General features: G+C 37.4%; 1 pseudogene across 1 annotated transcript; it reads left to right on the top strand.

Annotated features, from left to right (window-relative positions):
• Positions 1 to 12,282: 12,282 nt before the first annotated feature.
• LOC308519010 (high mobility group protein B3-like) lies at positions 12,283 to 13,005 on the top strand (annotated as a pseudogene). The gene is made up of 2 exons: positions 12,283 to 12,784; positions 12,832 to 13,005. The product of its transcript is annotated as a high mobility group protein B3-like (transcript).
• Positions 13,006 to 22,791: the final 9,786 nt, after the last annotated feature.

Raw genomic sequence — 22,791 nt, 5'->3', positions numbered from 1 at the left:
AAATTAAACAAGAATGAGACACCATTACACATCTATTAGAATGACTAAAATCTTAAAAAATATATAATAAAACAAAACAGACATTACCAAATGCTGGTAACAATTCAGAGCAATGGGATCTCTCAGCCATTGATAGTATGGATGCAAAATGTTACAGCTACTTTGAAAGACAGTTTGACAATTTTTTTTACAAAACTAAACATACTCTTCCTAAGTATATAATCCAACAATAACACTGCTAGGTATTTATCCAGTTGATCTAAATACTTCTGCTCATGCAAAACCCTACATGCAGATACCTATAGCAGCTTTATTAATGTTAGGTTAAAAACTGGAAGCAATTAAGATGTCCTTGAATGGGTGAATGGATAAACAAACTGGTTATGTTCATATAATAGTTATTATTTAGTGATTTTTAAAAAATGAGCTATCAAATCATAGACATGGAAAGACCTTAAATGTATATCGCTAAATGAAAGAACCCAATCTAAAGGCTACATAATGTGTAATTCCAATTATATAACACTAGAGGCCCGGTGCATGAAATTCGTGCACGGGTAGGGTCCCCAGGCTTGGCCAGCGATCAGAGCTGATCGGGGCCTTCCGGCTGCTGGCCAGGGCCTCCCTTCATTCCACACTGTCCCCTGGTGGTCAGCACATGTCATAGCGAGCAATCAGTCTCCCGGTTGAACTCCCATGGGACAATTTGCATATTAGGCTTCTATATATATAGATTCTGAAAAAAAAAACAAACAAAAACCCAAACCTATTTATAAAATGATCAGTGGCTGGTAGAGGTTGGGGGAAGGGAGATGAATGAACAGGTGAGATACAAGGGACTTTTAATGCAATAAAATTATTCTGTTTAGTATTGTAATGGTGGTTACAACACATTATGACCTTCCCAAAATCCTTAGAACTTCACAACACAAAAAGTAAAACCTAATGTATGTAGTTAAACAAATTATTTAGGATGTTGAAGGATCCAAGGGAGGATTGCCAACTGAGAAGAGAATCTAACTGTATTACAAATGTATGAAACAGCCTAACTGAAGGAATCCGAGGGAAAGGTGCTGACCTATGTAACTTTGAAATGAGTGGAATCTATAAGATTAAAGGCAAAAGGAACTGAAAACAAGAAACTGTGCTGTAGTTTATAAAGTTGTCTCCTGTAGTGTACAAATTAATAATTCTGATACTGCTATACATATATACTGGAGTTGGGCAATTAAGTAAATGAATGGAAGATGGAAATCAGGTTTCTCACTTTCGGAGAGAGAATTTACAAGTAAGAAAGAGGAGGGGGCTAGAATGATCCTTCAGGTAATAAATTAGAGTTAGAGACATCTCTAGGAACTCATGTCTAGCTTAACATTAATAGAGGTAGTTAAACATAGTTTTATGAAGAGGATTTACACATATACATATGGGTATAACAGTTTAATATATGCACTAATATTTCCTTTCTCTGTCAACCAAGAGAGAATAGAATAAATGATTCTAATATTTCTATTGAGAATAGAAGCAAAAGCACACCTAGCACTCAGATCTTAGTTTCCAATATCAGTTTCCAACAAAAAGAGCGAGGGCTCCTTTGGATAAATAGCTTATTTTAGGACTTGGGTGGCAAAACGGAAGGTGAATGGGAGTATGTTGTAATGCTAGAAAATGCTCAAACCCCCCAAACACAGTGATGGGGGTAGGTCAAGGTAGACAAGAGCCAACTGAAAGTATCCCCAATGGCCAAAGCCATGACATCCCAAGCAAGAAAATAAAGCAGCATTGTATTATGACCCAAAGGATAATATAATAGCCATAAGTCAATATTTATAAAAGTGATGATTGAATAAATAAATGGAGAAGAAAACACAAATCTTCTGTGAAAAAGTGTTCCAAATAATTTATGTAAACATTCTTTCTTCAAGGGGTGTAGCATAACTCCCCACTCCTTAAATGTGGCCTGTGCATAGCGATTTCTTTCCAAAGAGTACAGCAAGAAATAAAGGAAAAGGCAATAACTTTCTAGTAGAGAAACCTAACAAATACTGCCTGAGCCAGATGATCAAGGTTGACAACAGTAATATGCTGCTATGATGTATCCTTGATTTTCATGTGATGAAAAATGGACTTTACCATTGTGATCTTCTTTTAAATAACCATAAATCCAGTCTCATGGTAAGAAAATTATATTACTATAATTTTTTAGATACCATACAAAGCACCTGTTATCAAGGTCATCAATACAAGGAAAATTCCAGAAACTGCCACAACCACCAGATGCCTAAAGATACTTGACAACTACATATATTATGATGTCTCAGATGGGCTCCTGGAACAGAAATAGGACATCAGATAAAACTTAATAAAATCTAAATAAACTGTGAATATAGTTGATAATAGTGTACCTGCATTAGTTTATTAATTATAACAAATGTATCACATCAGTGTAAATCAGGAGAAACTGATACGAGGCATATGGGATTCTGAATTATCTTTCCAATTTTTCTGTAATTCTAACACTGTTCTAAAAATAAAGTCTATCAAAAATTTTCATGGTGCCCTAACCGATTTGCTCAGTGGATAGGGCATCAGCCTGCAGACTGAAGGGTCCCAGGTTCGATCCCGGTCAAGGACATGTACCTTGGTTGTGGGCACATCCTCAGTAGGGGGTGTGCAGGAGGCAGCTGATCAATGGATGTTTCTCTCTCATTGATGTTTCTAACTCTCTATTCCTCTCCCTTTCTCTCCGTAAAATCAATAAAATATATTTAAACATTTTTTATGGTAATTTACCATGTTACTGGACTAAAAAAGAAAAGCATACACTTATCTATAAAAGATGTAGAAAAACAGTTTGACAAAATCCAATACCCTCCCTTATAAAACCTTTTAGAAAAGTAGAAATGTAAGAGAATTTCCTCAACCTAATGAAGAGCAACAAGGAAAATCCTCTTCCTAAAGTAATATTTAACACTAAAAAATAAAATATTTTTTCTAAGATCAGAAATAAGGCCATAATGACTATTCTTACCATTTCTGTTCAACACTGTTCTCAAGGTTCTAATCTAGATAGTTTATTAAGGCAAGAAAATAAATAAAATACATCTAGATTGGCACAAAACCTGTAGATGTGTCTTCATTCATAGACTACCTGATCATCCAAATAAAAAATCCTAGAGATTTTATAAATATGCTACTCTAACTAATACATAAGTTTAGCATGTTTGTAGGATATAAAATTAATATACAGAAACTAATATGTTTCTATATACTGGTGATAAACAACTGAAAATTGAAATAAAAAATACAATACTGTTTGTAATAACATACAAGGTATTAAATATTTATGGATACATTTGGCAAATGATGTGTATACTAGAAACTACCAAACATTGTTGAGAAGAATTAATGAAAATAAAAGAAATATTCACTAAATTGATATACCTATTCAATGTAACTGCAAACAACATCCATCTGGATTTTTTGTAGAAATTGTCAAGCGGTTTTCTAAAATTTATATAAAAATGGAATGGGTGTAGAATAACCAAAATCACATTGAAAGAGATGACCAAACTTGGAGGACTTGAACTAGCTGACTTCAAGGCTCATTTTAAAACTACAGTGGCCAAGATAATACGGTATTAGTGTGAACACAGGTGATCATTCATTGGAATAGAATGGAATGTTCAGATAAAGACATACACATATGTTCAATTTATTTTTTAAAAATTTGCCAAATTTGTAAATCTTTTAAAACAAACTGTTATATAATCTTTTATAACAAAGTGTAACTGAACAAGTGGATATGCATATGCAAAAAAGTCCTTAAATATAATACATAAAATTAACTTGAAGTTGATCATGGACCTAAGTATAAGAGCCAAAAATGTAAAAAGTTGAGAAGGAAACATAAGAGAAAACAATCTTACTTACCCATGTTCTTGTCTAAAATTTCTTAAATATTACACAACATTTAATACTATAAATCAGGGGTGGGTTAATTAAATGTTTGACCAAATATAGCAGGCTAATTTTTAAGTTGATAACTTTATATGGCCTATGAATGATGTTATAAATATCCAAATGGCCTCTGGCAGAAAAAAGTTCTCCACCCCTCCTATAAATGGACTTCTAATAACATAGATAAGAAAATGTAAAGCAAACCACGACTGGGAAAACATTTAAAAACACATATCCTAAATCATTTGTATCTAATATATATGAAGAACTCTTACCACTCAAAAAGAAGTGCATTTTATAATGGGCAAAAGATTTGCTCAGACACTTCATCAGAGAGGATATATGGTACAAATGACAAATAAACATATGGAAGTTGCTGTCAGCATTATCAAGTAGGGAAATACAAGTTAAAACTAAAAGGAGATACCAGTATACTGCTCCTAGATTGTTTAAAATTAAAAACATTGACCAACCAGAATAACTACAAGTTTCATACCCTAGGAGTATAAACTGATACAAGCATTTTGGAAAAGGTTTTGGTTGTTTTTTTTTTTTAAAGTAAATTATATGACCTGGCCATTCTATTTTAGATATTTATCTAAGAGAAATGAAAGCATATTTTCATAGAAAACTTGTTCATAAATGTTCATAGCTTTATTGCAATAGCCCAAACCTGGAAATAACCTAAATGCCCATCAGCAAGTAGATAATTAAATTGAGATATAACTATACAATAATACTGCTTGTCAATAAAAAGAAATGGCCTAGCCCGTGTGGCTCAGCAATTGAGCATCAACCCAGGAACCAAGACGTTGCAAGTTCGATTTTTAGTCAGGGCACATACCCGGGTTGTGGGCTCCATTCCCAGTAGGGGGTGTGCAGGAGGCAGCCAATCAATGATATTCCTCTCTCATTGATGTTTCTATCTCTCTATCCCTCTCCCTTCCTCTCTCTCTCTAAAAATCAATTTAAAAACAAGAGATTAAAAAAAAAAATGAAGTGGCATGTTATAACATGGGTGAATCTCAAAATAAATACAGAGTGAAAAATATGAGTGTGCATACTTCATAACTGTTTATATAAAATTTTGGAAAAATAAAAATAATCCACCGTGGTAGAAATAAGATCACTGGTTGCCAGTGGGGGTCAGGTGGGGTTTGGAAGGGTGAGAAGAAGGGCTTACAAAGAGGCAGGAGGAATATTTTGGGCATGTGGATGTGTCATCTTGATTGTGGTGATAGTTTTAAGGAGATACACATTTGTCAAAACATCAAATTGTACACTTTATATGTGCAGTTTTATGTTAATTTGTCCTTAGCAAAGCTTTAAAGAAAAAAATAGAGGTATGTTTTCTTTATCTCTGTATAGACTTGTTATCAATTTGAATTGCTATTACTTATTTGCTCATATTTCCCTTTTATGGACTCTAAGCTCCTGAAGTAAGGAATTCTATTTTTGTTCCAAGTGTCTAACATTGGGATTATTTAATGTAAATACAACAAACAACATGCAAGAAGAGTATGAATTGATCAATGAGTACGTAATACTAACCATGTGGTATGCACTAGGTAGGGTCTTTAGAAAATTTATCCAAGTCTTATTTGAGATGATAATATCTTGAAAATGAAAAGAAAAAAAAGTAGATTTGTTAATAAATCTGGAAATGTACATTAGAGTGGAATTAGCAAAAGGAACCATGCACTAATTTGAAAAACTTGACCATAACAATATTTTAATTCTTAATATTAGCAAATTTTTTCTTCGCACAGTTGACCCAGCTTGATATGTATGTATCTTAGATTAAATAAACCAACATGAAATAAGACCCCACTTCTGATGTCACAACTTGAGGGAGTTGGGTGTGGTTGCAAGTTCCTCTGCTTGGGACTTGACCCCTTTGGACCCTGGGAATTGGGAGAACATATGAGTGGCCATAGGTAGGTGGGACATGCTTTATTGTGAACAAAGCAACCAACAACCTGCTGGTCAGTGGTACCTTATATACTCACTCAAACAAAAGAGGCCTTGTGCCAATTAGTGACATCTGTACTACATTAACATAAGTAGGTTTTATTTATTTATTTTTATTTTATTTTATTTTAATTTAATTTAATTTTATTTTATTTTTTTATTTATTGCTTAAAGTATTACAAAGGGTATTACATATGTGTCCATTTTATCCCCCCGCCCTAGACAGTCCCCTAGCCTCCCCTATCCCCCAGTGTCTTATGTCCATTGGTTATGCTTATATGCATGCATACAAGTCCTTTAGTTGATCTCTTACTCCCCTACCTCCTGCCCCCCAACCCTCCCCGGCCTTCCCGCTGCAGTTTGACAATCTGTTTGAGGCAGCTCTGCCTCTGTATCTATTATTGTTCAAAAGTTTATAATGGTCTCTATTATCCATGAATGAGTGAGATCATGTGGTATTTTTCCTTCATTGACTGGCTTATTTCACTTAGCATAATGCTCTCCAGTTCCATCCATGATGTTGCAAATGGTAAGAGTTCCTTCCTTTTAAGAGCAGCATAGTATTCCATTGTGTAGATGTACCACAGTTTTCTAATCCATTCATCTACTGATGGGCACTTAGGCTGTTTCCAGATCTTAGCTATGGTGATTGTGCTGCTATGAACATAGGGGTGCATATATCCTTTCTGATTGGTGTTTCTGGTTTCTTGGGATATATTCCTAGAAGTGGGATCACAGGGTCAAATGGGAGTTCCATTTTCAGTTTTTTAAGGAAACTCCATACTGTCTTCCATAGTGGCTGCACCAGTCTGCATTCCCACCAGCAGTGCACAAGTGTTCCTTTTTCTCCTCATCCTCTCCAGCACTTGTCGTTTGTTGATTTGTCATAAGTAGGTTTTATAAAGGTGCATCTGAATAGTAGGTATAGTATAGTGCTACTACTGAGTCATTGCCCTTGTGCATGCATAGGTCAAAGGGGCCTTTAACATAGTAATACTGCTGTGTCATGGCCTGTGTGCATGTGTATAGCAAGTGGGCCTTTAACCTCTGGTGTACTCTGGTCAGGGCCCCCACAGTGGGCTCTTAAGAATCAGGCTGAATGGGGCTGGGCAAGATAAGCGGACTCCTAGGAGATTTCGTCTGGAGTAGGAACATACTCATTTGAGTCTTGGAGTTTTCCTCTTTGTTCAGTGGCTAATGAATAGGCCTTTTCATTGTTTAAGATCCTAGAGTTCAGCATCTGATAAGCTGGTTGATGTGGTTGCATTAAGAAAGCTTAGGATAACCTTCCTTTTGACCCCCACCTCTAACTCTCTCTACATGCACATTCATTTCTTTAGGTACCTGTCAGAAACACAAGCATTGTACTGTGTGCTGTGGGGAATATGTGGAGGTACTGTGCTGAAGGGGTTAATAGTCTAATTAGAGAGAGAAAATACCACAACATGCCAATAGTAGCCAAACCACCAGGAAGTGGTAGATACCAAAAAAGTAGGAAAGACAAAGTTCATAGGTAGGATTTACTTTTCAGGAAAACTTCAGAAAAAGGGTAGTATTTTAGATCAATAATATAGGATTACAGTAGGCTGAGGGGTGAACAAAGAATGCCGAGAGGTGAGGTGACAAGATTTAGAAGGGGAAATAGGATGGAAAAGAAAAGAAAATTAACAAAAGTAGACAATCTAAGGAATAAAATTGAACCTTGCCTTTAGGCAAACATTAAAACAGCATCTAGTAGTTTTAAAAGGAAAGAACAATTTAAAAAACCCAACTCAATTTTTGTTCTTCAAACCAGCTTATATACATATATAGTGATTTTTTAAATTCATAAGTTATATCTTCAATACTGGTGTCACAGTTCTCTAAAATTTAATTGGTGATGCATAATCCTGAGAGTAGAGATGATGATTCTAAAAAACTAAGTTCACTAATTGAATTCAATATGAGAGGGCTTTTAGTGAATCTATTTGGGAAATGACTTAATCAGGTGATTGAAAATAATAGTTTATACTAAAGTTACATATGTATGTATATACTAGGGATGGGTTTGTCAACTATGCAGACAAAGGGCTATTAATCAGATTGACTAGTTGATATTTGTCTATGCTGCAACTGATCATATACAATAATCTAATTCAAAGAAGTCTAATGCTAGTATACAATAAATTATAAAAAATTAACCACTTGAGATATCTGAATCAGCTCAGGAAGTTTAAGCCTATCCAACATGCAGTTCCCAAATCCTCAGCTGAAGGTAGTTGACCATGTGGAATAAACTGACGCCCAAGAAAGGATGGAGAGCTCCATAACAATTTTAATATCAAAATTAACATTACCCTTCTGAAATTGTCTTCCTGTAGCTATAACTCCTTGAAACAGAATGCCACTTTTATAATGACAACAAGATTTGAGGGAGGGGGCATTCTGACACTACAGTAACCTAAAAATAGAAACAAAATTGAACACTGGTAAAGGAAACTGTTTGCATTTCACAAGGAATTCTACATTTCCCATGGATCCACTAAGCACAGGAACCATCTTCAGAAAACACCTCTCTTTTTTTAGTACAAGGGATGTAAATGATAACAAATCAAATGGAGTGCAAATGACAAAGTCACTTAAAAGTACTTCTGTGATTAAATAGTTTCCATTCAAACTATATTGTGACTGCTTTTAATAACTGACACCTTGAGTGAAAAGTGTTTTATTTCTATAGAACTTTTATGCAAAGAAAGCATGCTTTTGCACCTCACTCTAGAGAATACTAGAATAAGACCACACTTGTATATGAGAGAATTTATATAGTTGTAGAGCAAGAAGTGATCTTAGAGATCATCTAGTTCAAACACCTTGTTTTACAAATGAGGTGACCGGCTTAAAAGTCAAAGTGAGATTGATGTTTAAGGAAGATTAGTCTGGCAGCACTGAGATGACATTGTGGTGGGGTCTCAGAGGCTGGTCTGGGTAGGCCTGGGTCAGCCTGGGTTGTTTTATCCCATGGTTGGAAGTACATGACATCAGAAGGATGACTGTGAATTAGAGCTCAAGTTAAGACAAAAGGGACAGAGTCTGGCATCAATTCCAGAGGAGCAATGGAAAAAGATGCCATTGCTGAGATAAGAACATTCTGGGAAACAGACTTGAAGGCTCAAAAAGGAATTGGATGAAGACCAATACCTACAAAGCAAGAATGCCAAGGACACAATGTTTTATGAGATTTGTCTCAGATGTGGAAGAAAACTTGGCATCCAGTTGGAGGTTCAGACTTGGACTACAAATAATAATGCAACAAAATTGAAAAAAATTGAGTAATAATATTGGTCTCTTATAACACCTGATAAACTCTCATTGGATTTTCTTTTTTATTTTGAATTCATAGAAAGCACTCCCTGTTGTTGTTATTTTCCTTCCTGTAGTATTTTTGGTTACCGCTTTCTGAGGCCTTGAAACAAGTGAAAAGGGGGTTTATGGGCTTAGAAGTAGACAAAGTAAGATTTGATTCCTGGCTTTGATGCTGGCCAGGCAAATGACTTTGGACAGATTACAAAGCTTCCTTGAGCTTAAGGTTTTTTCATCCGAAAAATGGAGATGACAGTACCCTCTAATTCAAAGGGGTGTTTTGAGAACAATTTATCTAAACTTCCCAGCACAGAATATGCCTTCAATAGTGTTTTCTATAATGCTAGATTTGTTTTACAAAATTATATATTTTGAAGAATATGTCCTAGTTTTGCTCTTCCTTAGGATAGCTTTACTCATCCACTAAGTGCTAACCTTATAATTTAACTCTCAGAGAGATACCATTGTCTATAAGTTCTGGGACCTATTACTTTATCCCTCTAAGTGGCTGCAATTTACAGAGTGATCAGTATAACCCAAGTGCCGGGGTCCAGCCCGAGCAGGTCCAGGGGTCCCCAAAGGTGTGGATGGAGTCAGGGAAGAAGGAATGACACGGAGACAGCATTCAGTTGATCAGCAGCCTAGCCAGGATCTCCAGCCAGGATCTCCAGCCAAGTTCTGGTCTGGATCTCCAGAGAGGTTCTGCTTAGGATCTCCAGCCAGGTTCTGTGTCCATGTTCTCTTGCTAGGTTCTCCAGCCAGGTTCTCCAGGTTCTCCAGCCAGGTTCTGTAGCCATGTTCCCTCGCTAGGTTCTCCAGCCAGCTTCGGTCCAGGTTCTCCAGCCAGGTTCAGTCACCAGGTTCTAGTCAGGTTCTCTTGCCAATTTCTGTAGTCAGGTTCAGTCCAGGATCTTTTGCCATGTTCTCTCCAGCGAAGTTCTTCTGTCTCTAGGTTCTGTGTAGGTTCTGTCTTCTAAGTTCTGTCTTCTTGGTTCTGTCTTGTTACATCTGTATTTATACCAGTTGATTCCAATCCTATCAATCTCTATTCCAAAGGTTAGGGCATTTCTTATCTCCATTCCAGGGAGTAAAGATTATGTAGCTTAAGCATGATTGTTCATAGTTAAAGTGATTAATTACCCGCCTGGCACTTAGTTAAGAGGTTTTATTCCCTCCCTAACTTCAGGGGAAAATCTCTACCTGGGGAAACAACCTTTCTCAGAGGCCTTGGTTAAAACACATAGTGCCAAGAAGGTGAGCAAACATATTAAGAACAGTATGCCATATATGCCAGGTCCCTTGAAACAGCGAGCATAGACCGGCTCCCGGCACCCAAGGGTTTGAGATATGTATTATTCTTTCATCATCATAGCTCTTAGTTATTTAAGTCCAATAACTAATATGCACTTGATAACCAGATGCTCAGAGAATGGAAGAAACCAGCCAAGAAGGAAGATTCAAGGAGCTATCTCCCTATGAAAAGTACTAGAGATTCTTAACTCCCCATGTAATGAAATAGCTAATGCCACTATCAGGGACATTTATTCCTTTCCTAGTAAACCAAAGGTTAAAGGGGATTATGATAGTATCTTCACTGCAGCCCCATAACATTGTGAAAACAGAGAAAAATTAAGGAGAAGGTTATTATTTTTTATTATCCTAGAATTCAATACACCTTTCACTGGATTCACAAACTTTGTTTTGCTGTCTCTTTTTTCTTAAATTTTCAGACATGCAATCTGATGGAATATTGACAGTCTAAATGGAAATAACTGTCTTTGTGGAAATAAAATAATTGGGCTACCTGAACCTAGAGAGATGATTTAAATAACACTAGAGGCCCTGTGCACAAAAATCTGTGCACTGGGGGGATCCCTCAGGCCGATCTGTGCTTTCTTGCAGTCCAAGAGTCCTCGGGGGATGTCCACCTGCCAGCTTAGGCCCACTCCCCGGGGGATCAGGCCTAAGCTGGCAGTCAGAAATCCCTCTGGCAGCCTGGGAGCCCTCAGGGGAGAGGCTCCCACCACTGCTGCTGCACTGGACAGCCATGAGCCGGCTTCTGACTGAGCAGCACTCCCCCTGTGGAAGTGCACTGATCACCAGGGGGAAGCTCCTGCGTTGAGTGTTTGCCCCCTAAGCTGGTCAGTGCACGTCACAGGACTGGTCATTCCCACTCTTATGCCATTAGGGTCAATTTGCATATTACCTTTTATTATATAGGATTTCAATTATAAAATAATTAGGCCTATAAATTGCTCACTATGATAATGTGCAATGATTACTAGACTTCTGGTTTTCATAGGCTAGTACATTTCTTTAAAATTAGGAGGTTGATATAAGGTTTGTTTGTTTTTGTTGTTATTTGTCTCTTGGACTTATCATCTCTTCATCTAGGTGACCACTAATTGTTGGTTGCATGTTTGGGAACTAGTATGGTAGTAACTTAAACTTTGAATTAAGCTTTGGTAATAAACAGAAGTATTTTTAATGCAGCTTGACCCATTTGGGCATCTTTAGACTTTATTCTAGAGTAGGCTGAAACTGAGAGGGGCCACTTTCGGTAAGATACATTGTCTGAGATGACAGTATTCTGGGATCAAAGAAATTCTGGATTAGAATCAAGCAAGATAATATCTGCATGATTGTTTTTGTATGGTCATGGCTTGAGAATTGAAACCAACTCTGTGGCCTTAGAGAAGTCATATTACCTCTTTGAATCTAATTTTTATCATATAGAATATTTTTAAAAAGTCCTCCCACAGATAAAAATTAAAAACTGGAAAATACAAAGCTCTGAGGAGTGAACAGAATGTCAGCAGATTCTGAAGAGATGCTGGCATTTGGATGAAGGAAATGACATGGCATCATGGTATTAGTTTCCCATTTCTTACTGCTTTTAGCTCAAGGGTAGGATATAGTCAGCACACATGGGGCAGCTAAAACTTCCCTAGAAACCTTCACTATTTTGGCATAAAGAGCCAATCACAGAAATTAATGAACAATGCTGTCAGGATGGCTATAGGTGATCCCAAGAAACTAAAGGGCAAGATGTCTGCTTTTGCCTTCTTTGTGCAGATAAACAGAGAGGAACATAAGAAGAAAATAAAAAGATATTCCTGTCAGTTTTGCAGAATTTTCCAAGACATGCTCTGAGAGGTAGAAGACAATGTCTGTGAAAAAGGAGTCTAAATTTGATGAAATGACAAAGGCAAAGAAAGTATGCTGTGGTGGGGAAATGAAGGATTATGGACAAACTAAGGGAGGCAAGAAGGGCCTAAAGCCACCCAAAGGCCACCATCTGGATTCTTCCTGTTCTGTTTGGAATGCCACCTCATAATCAAATCCCCAAACCCTGGCATCTCTATTGGAAATGTGGCAAAGAAGCTGAGAAAGATAAGGAATAATGAGTGATAGTGAAAAGCAGCCTTACTTGCAACAATAAAGCTGCAAGGCTAAAGGGGAAGTATAGAAGGATGTCGCTGACTGTAAGTCCAAAGGAAAGTTTGATGGTACAGTGTCCTGCTAATGTTGCCTGAAAAAAGGTGGAAGAGGAAGATGGAGGAGGAGGAGGAGGAGGAGGAGGAGGAGGAGGAGGAGGAGGAGGATGAGGAGGAGGAGGAGAAGGAGGAGGAGGAGGAGGAGGAGGAGGAGGAGGAGGAGGAGGAGGAGGAGGAGGAGGATGAGGAGGACGAGGAGGAGGAGGAGGGAGAAACCTGTTTAATCTGTATCTTGTAATACCTTAGAGTAGGGGAAAGCCATAATTAATAGCTCTTACTTGAAAAGTGTTTGCTGCCCTCATTGGGATTCATTACACAATTGGACCAGGATCATACTTGGTCTCTCAGAGTGTTCTAGAAATTGTCAGTGGTCTACATGAATTGGACCAGGATCATATTTGGTCTCTCACAGTGTTCTAGAAATTGTCAGTAGTTTACATGGATGTCAGGAGCACCCTGAAACTATATCAAAGTTAAACATATTTCCAAACATTTTTTAAATGAAAAGGCTCTCATGTTCTCTTCCCTCTGTACAGTTTTTCTATTATTGTGACGAGGCATTTAAAGATTTTTCTGACATTTTCTTTTTTAATCTGTAAGGTGGTGTTAACTATATGGTTATTGGCTGGAAATCCTGAGTTATCAACTGTACATATCTATCGTTTGTAAAAAGAACAAGACAACCGAGACAAGCTCTTAATGCTCTTTGCTTGGCGTTGAGGCTGTGGGGAAGAGGCCTTTTGGAGGGGCCATTGCTCGGGTATGCACTGTGAGGCTGGACCTGTGAACACTGCTGTGAGCATCCACTGAAGTTTCAGGTTGTCTGGTCTTTGTATATAGTGACATAGCATCCTGCTGCCTTTCTTAGCTTTGGAAAAGGGGAGTCAGCTGGCATGAGAAGTATTTGGATCTCTTTTAGTTAAGCGATAATTTAAATTGTTTTTAAACAAATTGTAGAACTCTTCATTGCCAACAAAGTGAAGAACCATTGCATAAATGAAAGTTCAAGAACCTTCTGTACTAAAATACAATTTGCAATGTTTTGTGGGTTGTTTTTTTTTGGTATGTTTAGAATGTTGAGATGTTTTGGAAGTTAAATAAACAGTATTACATTTAAAATACAAAGAACAAATTACAGTCACTAGAAGGAGGGTAGGAGAATCCCAGAAAAAAAGAGAGCCAGAGATGGCAAGCAACATGTTCTATGTATATATTCTATGTAAATCTCAAACTGACTCCTGCACGATACATGCACAGGACATACTGCAAGCAGCCCAGCTACCAATCAAATTTGTATTGGTATTTGACTTGCTGCCCAAGAGGGAGTTTTCAGTTTGAGGCAAGCCAACTTGCCCACTAAAATAACAACAAAACAATCAGTAATCTTCGCAAGAACACAGCATAACCCAGAGTCTCCACAATAGCCTCATAATATACAGAATATAATTTATTTAAAAATCTAAACCATTTGATCCATTCTCAAGGGAAAGGAAAATCAGTGGAGACACACCATGCTAACTAATAAATAATCCACATGTTAAAATTCATACCCAAGGATTTTGAAGCAGTTATTATAACTGTGCTCAATGACATAAAAGTACATGCTCATGAAGAATGAAGAAATGTAAAATAAAGGTGCTCATTTTTTTTTTTTAGTTTGCAACTATTTATTTAATGCCGCCTATGAAGAGACACTGTTCTTGCCTTCGTAGAGTTTGTAGCCTAATGGTAAAAGAATTGATGGGGTACAATGTCACTTTGGCTGTATTGTTTGTTCTATAAATCTGTGATTCCAGAAGTAGGAAATGGAGGAGAATCCCTAATAAATGCCCATGAATCCAGATACCACTAACTTGTACAACAAGGATCCAATTGAACTAAGGCCAGAGATAATTCATTTGACTTCATAATTTTTTATAGGCAGTGGCCACAAAGGCAACTAAGTCAGGTTCTGATACCTAATGACAAATAATAATAATAATAATAATAAGCAATAATTATAACAGTAATAGCTTAACAGTTTACAAAATAACCTGCACTTTTGTTATCAAATCAACCACCCTATAAAATATGGGGCAAGTATTGACTGAGGGCCCATTTGCAAATAAAAGCAGGAGGATTATATCCACATGGAATTTTTCTTTTCAAAGATATAAATTGACTAAATAAAATTCCAGGCATTCACCCAAATCTTTACTTCTAGTAAACTCTCAGTAGCAATCTAAATGTTATAGGAGGAAAGAAGATTTACCTGACATGAAAACAACAATAAACATTTGGGACTATCAAAGCACTCTGGCAACGAACTGTCTTTCCCAGAAACCTATCTTAAGAATGAGTTGCTCGGTGATAATTAGAGTGTGAAATGCACCCAGCTTCACATTTCAATGCTCCTTCCCAATTATAAGGGCATTAGAGTGAAAGTGTAGCCATATAATTGTATGAAGAATAGATCTAATTTTCTCAATGTCACTGCAATATCACCTTTTGGGACTAACAGCACTGAATGATTACGCATATCATTGAGTAATTGTATTCTTATCCATTCCACACTGGGAGCTGACTTTTAAAAGTGGACATGCAATTAGATTATAAATGAACACACATCAGCCAGCCCTCAGAAGATAGCAGTATGTCAGCATCAACCGAGCTGCATTTTTAACTACTGTCAGTGACAGTGTTTGTGGCTTGTCAACACTCAGCCATGATGAACACAGTCAGGGATTATGAGCTTGGCCTTTAATAATAAAAACAAAAGTGACTGGGAAATGCTCAAATCAGGGAGAGTGGCCTTCCCAAGCTGATTGCTTGGCTGCCTGTTGGATGTAACTATTAGCTAATTTGTTTAGAGAATCAAGATAGGGCATCAAGAGCAGATGCCCGCCACTGCTGCAAGATGCTGGTCTTTGAGAGCTGCATAGAAAATGTGTATTTCTAGAAATGAGCTTATCATTCTATCTCAGAGGCTCAAAAACAGATAATCCCTGGGAAAAAAGGATATTCGTGGTGCCAATTAATCATAGCATATATTGCTGGAAATATTTTAGGTCAGGAGTGGAAATTTATATAACCATCAGCATTTAAATAACAGTTTCTGAAAGTAAAATGTACTGAAGAAGGTGAAGTTGAGGGTCTAAGCTATAGCTTTGAGAGTTCCTGAATACTACGGAACTCTCTAATGCACAATCATAAATTTTAATAAGTACAATTACTTGGTGTGCAGTTGAAGTCTCATTATCATACTAACCAAAAGAAAATTTGTGAACCAGTCTGATCCTTGGATCTGATTGAGAGCAATCTTTGGGCATTTAAATGAGAGTATTTTTTTCAGGGAACAAAAATAATTTTGATTTTCCTGTCCTAACAATATGGTAGTTAACTACACTCCCCTTCATTCTGATGGAATGGAAATATCTGTCAATAACTCCATTATAGTTACCACAGTTATTAATGCACCATTCCTGCCTAAGACCTTGGCCAAAGCCTATAGCATTTCTTTTAGGTTTTTGTGAAGGCCCACTGTACTTTATTTATCGTTTCAAACATCAACAGGTGGATGGGTTGCGGATGGGTGCTTTGAATCATTGCGTTAAAGTGTCTTTCCCCTCCAAGAGCAGCATGGCCCATGGTCCTGGTTGCAGTCCTAGGGTGTGTAGGATGGTAATCTCCTATTACCCTGGCTGCAGTGGGTGAGGTCAAGGAAAGGCATCAAAGGGCAGTATCTGGGGGGAGAATTGCAAATTAACTGCAAAGAGATCATCTACAACAATCAACAGTCTGAAAGTCCTGGTAGAGCAGGCACATGGAAATATGCAATAATGTATACAAAAGTGGGGAAACCAAATGACTGTCGGAAAATTTGAAGCAGAAGGTAGGAAGCAGAGCCTAAGAAACTCCTGAGGTGGAAAGAATAGGTTAAGCCCTTACTTTACTTCTGAATTTCCCTCCTTGACTGTTTACCCTGATTTAGCACTCAATTACCTGATTTACAGTTGGTTACATCAACGATGGTCTTATCTAATAGACAAGGTATGTCTTGAAAAATATTGTTATGATATTTCTATAGCCATGGGTTAGGGTCTCCAATATTTGGAAAGTCTTCTTTTTAAGTCAGACAATGGTTTACTGACTACTGCACCTAAAATGGGACTTAAATTCCTTACCATGGACTATGATATGAGCCATTCCTATTTTTTATTTTTTATTTAATTTTATCTCAACCTGACATCTACCTTGTTTAATATACATTAGTTAAAGGCCTGGGGGCGGGGGGGAGGAGGAGTGGAGTGGGGTAATTGGGGGAAATAGGAGGACATCTGTAATACTTTCAACACTAAAGATAAATTTGAAAAATAAAATAGCTTTTTTCAGCTTCCCGAATGCCTCAAGTTCTTTGTAAACAGACTTCCTTTTGCCTGGCATCCCTTTCCTTCCTCTCCTCCTATGATTGGGCTTGTCTTGTTTGTTTTGTATGTTTTTTGATCTGTCAGTTCTCAGTTTAAATGATACCTCTTCAGAAAGGTTTCCAGGCTATGCAATGTGCAGTACAACCTCTGTGTTACTCTTTCATAGCACCCAGCTTTTAGCCTTGTAGGATCAATCTTCCCTGTTTGCCCAGGAATCAGAAGTTTCCTGGAATTCAGGTCTTTCAGTACTGAAACCAGGACATTGTTAGGCAAAATCTACTTGAAGCACTTACTTAGTTTAAGCTGTATTCTTGTTCATGTACTTGTGGAATAGCCATCTCCCCCATTAAGCATTAAGGTCCATGGAGGCAGAGGCCATGTCCGTTTTGTTCACCCTGGGGGACCCCACACCGTGACACTTAGTAGGCATTCAATAAATATTAAATGAATGAATAAATAAATCAATGAAAAAGAATCTTGATTGCAGGACAAAAAAAATACATTTGGAGTCAGCTACACAAAGTTGAGGTTGTGAGGTGTGGAGAATTCTATAAGGCGCTAGACAGCCACAGTTGCTTTGTTCTTACATATACGTGATGGGAAAGGGGGACCTGGCCCAGGAGAGAAAGCAGTGAACAGAGGGCAGGATCATGTCAGAGAAACCAAAGCAGTTATTCAAGAATGAGGTTGCTTCTAGATTTTTTTTTTTTTGCTTTTATTATCCCAAGGTCTAGGTATCATGCATGTTAAGGTCATTCTTCTGGGCACAGATTGATAGTTTACAAAAAAGCCACGCAGGCCAAATAAAATATCTAGATGGAGAAAGTTTTCTTCAGAAAGAAAGATTTAACAATTGTGTCAAATCATGCAGTGATTTATAAAAGAGGTTGAAGACAAATGAGTTAAAGAGGGGAAAACCAGTTTGTTCATCATCCAACAATCTGGCTAGAATATAATATAGCGATTTTCAACCTTTTCTATCTCATAGCACACATAAACTAATTACTAAAATTCTGCAGCACACCAAAAATAATGTTATATGTTTTGTTGATCTGACAAAAAATAATTATGATTTTGATTCATTCACACCTGACAGCTATTGTTGCCTTAGCTATTGTCATTTCTTAATTTGACAATCTAAGGGAAAAGAGGTCAGTGCCCCTGACTAAATAGTCAGATATTGCATGTTTTAAAAATTCTTGCAACACATTGGTTGAAAATTGCTGATATAATATATAAGTGGCAGTAAGGAAAGTCATGAACACCTTGACATTTGCTCCACCAAGAAACATGCCCTGTATGCAAAAGTTATGTGGGAGAAAAACTTGGATTAGAATAGGAAGAGAGAGGGCTGGAGATAAAATGCAAGCTCTAAATTTATAGCAACATCAGCCCAATCTAATCTATGATTATTTCTTCAGCAGAGAACTTGGCCCTCATCAGAGTAGTTGCTGGCTCTAAGCAACCTTAGACAACCCCTAGACCATTGCTCTCCAAAGCACAGTCATTGGAAAACCCTTCCACAAAATGTCCTTAAAAAGCATACCATTGTCAAAACCATTTGGACAATGTTGCATAGCATTTAAAGATTCATAGTGCATATGTGATAAAGATGGCATTTTGAGAGATTTAATTTTTTTCTTTTCCTGTAGCTTCACATTTGAATCAGGCCTTGAATTCATTAATTCAGGGGTGGTTGTGAGGGTAGAAAGCAAAAAAAAAAACCAAACCAGAAAGGGAGGAAGGTTTGGAGTTATTGTCAAAATGCAAAAGGAGACAAATTTCTCTGTGAATTTCCTGGGGCTTGAGAAGGGGGTGAAAGGTGACGGTGTTGGTGGATACAGTTAGAGGGACCTGGAAGTCTTGCAAGAAAGAGAACTTTGTCCTAGAGATAAAGTTGTGATGCTTAAGACTCCAGGAGGGAATGGGTAGGCAGGTGGGAATAAACAGTCTTGCAAAGGTTCCTGTGTTACAAGCATGGCACAGAAATATCAACGAGCTGATCATTTAGATTAGAGAAAGGCAAACTACACAGCCTGCAAGCCAAATACAGTCTATCATCTGTTTTTTTATATAGTCCACAAGCTAAGATTAGGTTTTACATTTTAAAATGGTTTTAAAAAAGAACTTTTTAAAAAAATATTATATATTGTGTGTTGCTACCTTTGCACTACAGTGCTAAAACTGAATCATAGCAGAGTTGAGCAGTTACAACAGAGTCTGAATGACCTGCAAAGCCTAAAACATTTTCTCTTTCCTTTTATAGAAAAAGCTTGCTTATCCCTAATATGGACAGTCCCAGAAACAATATCTTCCACCTACAGAGATTTCAGAACCAAGACCCCCAACATGACTGTAGAGAAGATTCTCATCAGTTTGGCAGGATGGATTCTAGAAAATAAAATTCTATTGTACAACAGGGTTTGTGACAGATTCATAGCCATTATACATTTAAGATGGTAAAGTCTCTGGGATGTCCTCTTGTCAATAAACATATTTAATGTTTTCCAAAGGTCCCTAATTATGAACTTTTTTGTTAGACCCATTAGTATCTGATCAAAAAAAAGTAGTATTATCCAAAGAACACACGTTGACAAATGCTTTTATCGTTTCTAAACTCATTTTATTAGGGGAAAGGCTTAGAATCAAAGGCGGTAACTTGGACAAGATCACACAACTGGAAAATAGCAGAACTGCAACCCTGTATGTTTAACTCCTCCAGTATAATGTTAAACCTCTACCAACCACTTTTTTAATCAGTAAAAGAAAATATAGTCAAACAAACAGATAGTTGACAGATGCAATAGGGATTTCTGGGCTGATTTGACTGAGTTTTTGACGGGCAAGTCGGTCAAAGCTGTGTGATTTTCATGGGATGCATCAAAACTCACAAGCAGCAGGGTTTAGAGTAATTCCGCATTTTACAATTTTTAAAAACTATTTTGAATATATGGATCAACCGATCCAAGATAAAACAATGTTCTGATAAGACACTGGTTTGAATTTTGATGGGATTGACCATCTGTTCAAACTGTCAGGCCCTTTCAGGTTGTATCTAGAGGACAGTCCAAAATAATTTCTGAGAGTCAACACAGAACTTTTTTAAAGTGAAGGAAAAATTAAATTTTCTCCATCAGGCAGGAAAGGTATGGATCTGGTCCATCTCTGCCTTCAAAGCTGTTCCTTTGCTGAAATTGACAAATTGGTTACTTTCATCAGTTTCAGCCTCTGTCAATTTCAGCAGAATGGAATGGCCACACAAACACATCAATTTCAGCTCTAGAAGTCGGTCTCTTTTGAAACTGACAGTAGCTAAAATGAAGGACAGCCGAAGTGCCTGGGTTTCTGGAGGCTTTGGGCAGGAGCTGGTACTGAGTGACCTCTTCAGCAGGCCTGTCTTCCAGGACCCTGACTGGTCCTGCTGGCTTGATGTATTGGCTTCATACCAAGTCACTATCCCTAGGATTCTGCAATGAAAGTGTTCCAAAGGGGCCACACATCAGTCAACCGTACAGAGAGTGATAGTTTCAGAATTTGGCATGAGTGTTCTGGGGCCACAACTTAAAAGGCAATGAAATCATGTAACTTTTTGAGGTTCTTTTATGATCTGTAAATTTTAGATAGTGTTGTCTGTGCTACTAAATAATAATAATAATAATGACACCACTAATAATCGCCAACATATAGTGAGCATAGTATTTTCTATGCATTATCCCATTTAATCTTTGCTCAACCCTATTTGACAATTTTAGAAGAGAAAACTAATGAACAGAGAAGTGCAGGAACTTAACCAATGTTACATGGTTAATAAATCCTAACTCACAGATACACTATCCTGTAAGGGTTAAATTAACTAATCCTGTTAAATGTTAAATAACATTAAATCATTCTGGAAACTATTAGGTGCTGTACACTTTGGTGTTATTTTCAATGGTCATCATAGTTCCCAAAGGATTTATTGTATCCATTGTTTTCTTTCACATTAAAAATATCACTGCCTTGTAGAATCCTGCATAGTAAGTATACTCAGGCCTGGTTTAAGGAGGGATGTGAATAAAAGAGTGATCTGATCCAAGTTGAATGTCCCGCTCTGTCAAACACAGACCCACAAGATATCCAAGGATAATTTTAAGCTCTCTGGGTATGGCCTCTAAATAGGCCAATTTTTGCTCTGGTCTGGCTGAAATATTCCCATCTCCATTTTGTCTTCATGAAATGAATTTTGAGACCAAGGGTGTACATACCTCCTTTCAATAAGATACATAATTATCAAAATAGATGTATTTTCATCATCCTCCCTCTTTCTCATCATTTTTATTTAGTGTAAATTTGTTTGGTCATCTCAATGAATTTAAAGCTTTTATAGAAGCTTCTAAAGAAGACATATGAAATAGAAGGTGCTAAATTTAATTTCTCATCTTTTGGGTCCTCTCTTGGCCTCCTTCCTTCTTTTCATCCCACATTATTTATCTTCCTTCTTTCTCCCTTTTTTTCTTTCCACAAGTATTTACTGAACTCTTACTAGGTGAGTAGTATTTTGCTAAGTGCTAAGGCAAGAAATATCCAGTTTCTTTCCTTGTGTTTTTTAGAACTTAGTGAGGGTTGACAGACATTAAATGAAAATTATTTATAAATGCCAACATGATAAGGATGCAGAAAAAAAATACAGAATATTTTGAAATCCACCAACATGTCCCTTACCTAAAGCAGGGCATGAGAAACAATTGAACTGAATCCTTAAGATAGTTATTGCTCCTTTGTTGTGTATATAATTCCTAAGGTAATAATAACATAAGTGTCATCCCACAGTCATTTCCTTCCTTTGATGACCGCAGAACGAGTGGGATAACTAGCTTTGGCTTTCCAATTCAGTCATGAAAATGGATAGAAAAAAAAACCCCAGTCTATTTCTTAATCTAGTTGTCTTAACAGCCAAGGCTAATAAACAATTTGCCAATTCAATTAGTTTATGAGACTAAGATCTGGAAAGAGCTTATCTTATCAATGGTAGAAATGCAATTTTAAGCTTTCTGCTTCTACTTCACTCTCATTTAGAGTTTCACAGGTGGCTGTGTTACTGATTTGGAGCACCAACAAATTCAGGCTTGGAAAGCGAAGGGAAAGGAAAGGAAAAAATAGCAACAAAAAAATGAAAGGGGAGGGAGTGGGGGAGAAGAGGGAGGAAGGAAAGAGGGAGCCTGACGCAGGACAAAACCGCAGAGCATCGTGTTTTCTGTGCCTAATGTGCTATCTCTGCCTAACTGACCCACCAGTTCAGATTGCCTCATAATAATTTGGCATTTTTTTATCTGCAAGCAGCAGGGTGAGTGTCCTCTCACAGCCTCCCTGGGACTCATTGGTTTGAGAGCTAATTTGTTACCTTGAGAATTCTCTTCCTCAGTGTGCCCTTCCATCCCCCACACTGAGAGCCTGTGGCCCTTGGCCACCTTGATGTACCCAAAGCATCTGTATTCAAATAACTTATTCATGGACTGAAATCACTAATCCCAGTTTGGGGTGAAGAAATGTTTACTTGGTCACTCACACTGTTAAGCTGAGGCATGGCAGGGAGGGTCACTCCCAGCTGTCCTTCTCCATACAACGTTTGGAATCGTATA

Source organism: Myotis nattereri (genome assembly GCF_964212035.1).
Source record: "Myotis nattereri genome assembly, chromosome: 1".
NCBI classification, from domain to species: Eukaryota; Metazoa; Chordata; class Mammalia; order Chiroptera; family Vespertilionidae; genus Myotis; species Myotis nattereri.
The sequence above is the reverse complement of the archived record's forward strand: the minus strand, read 5'-3'. Positions and strand labels throughout refer to the sequence as shown.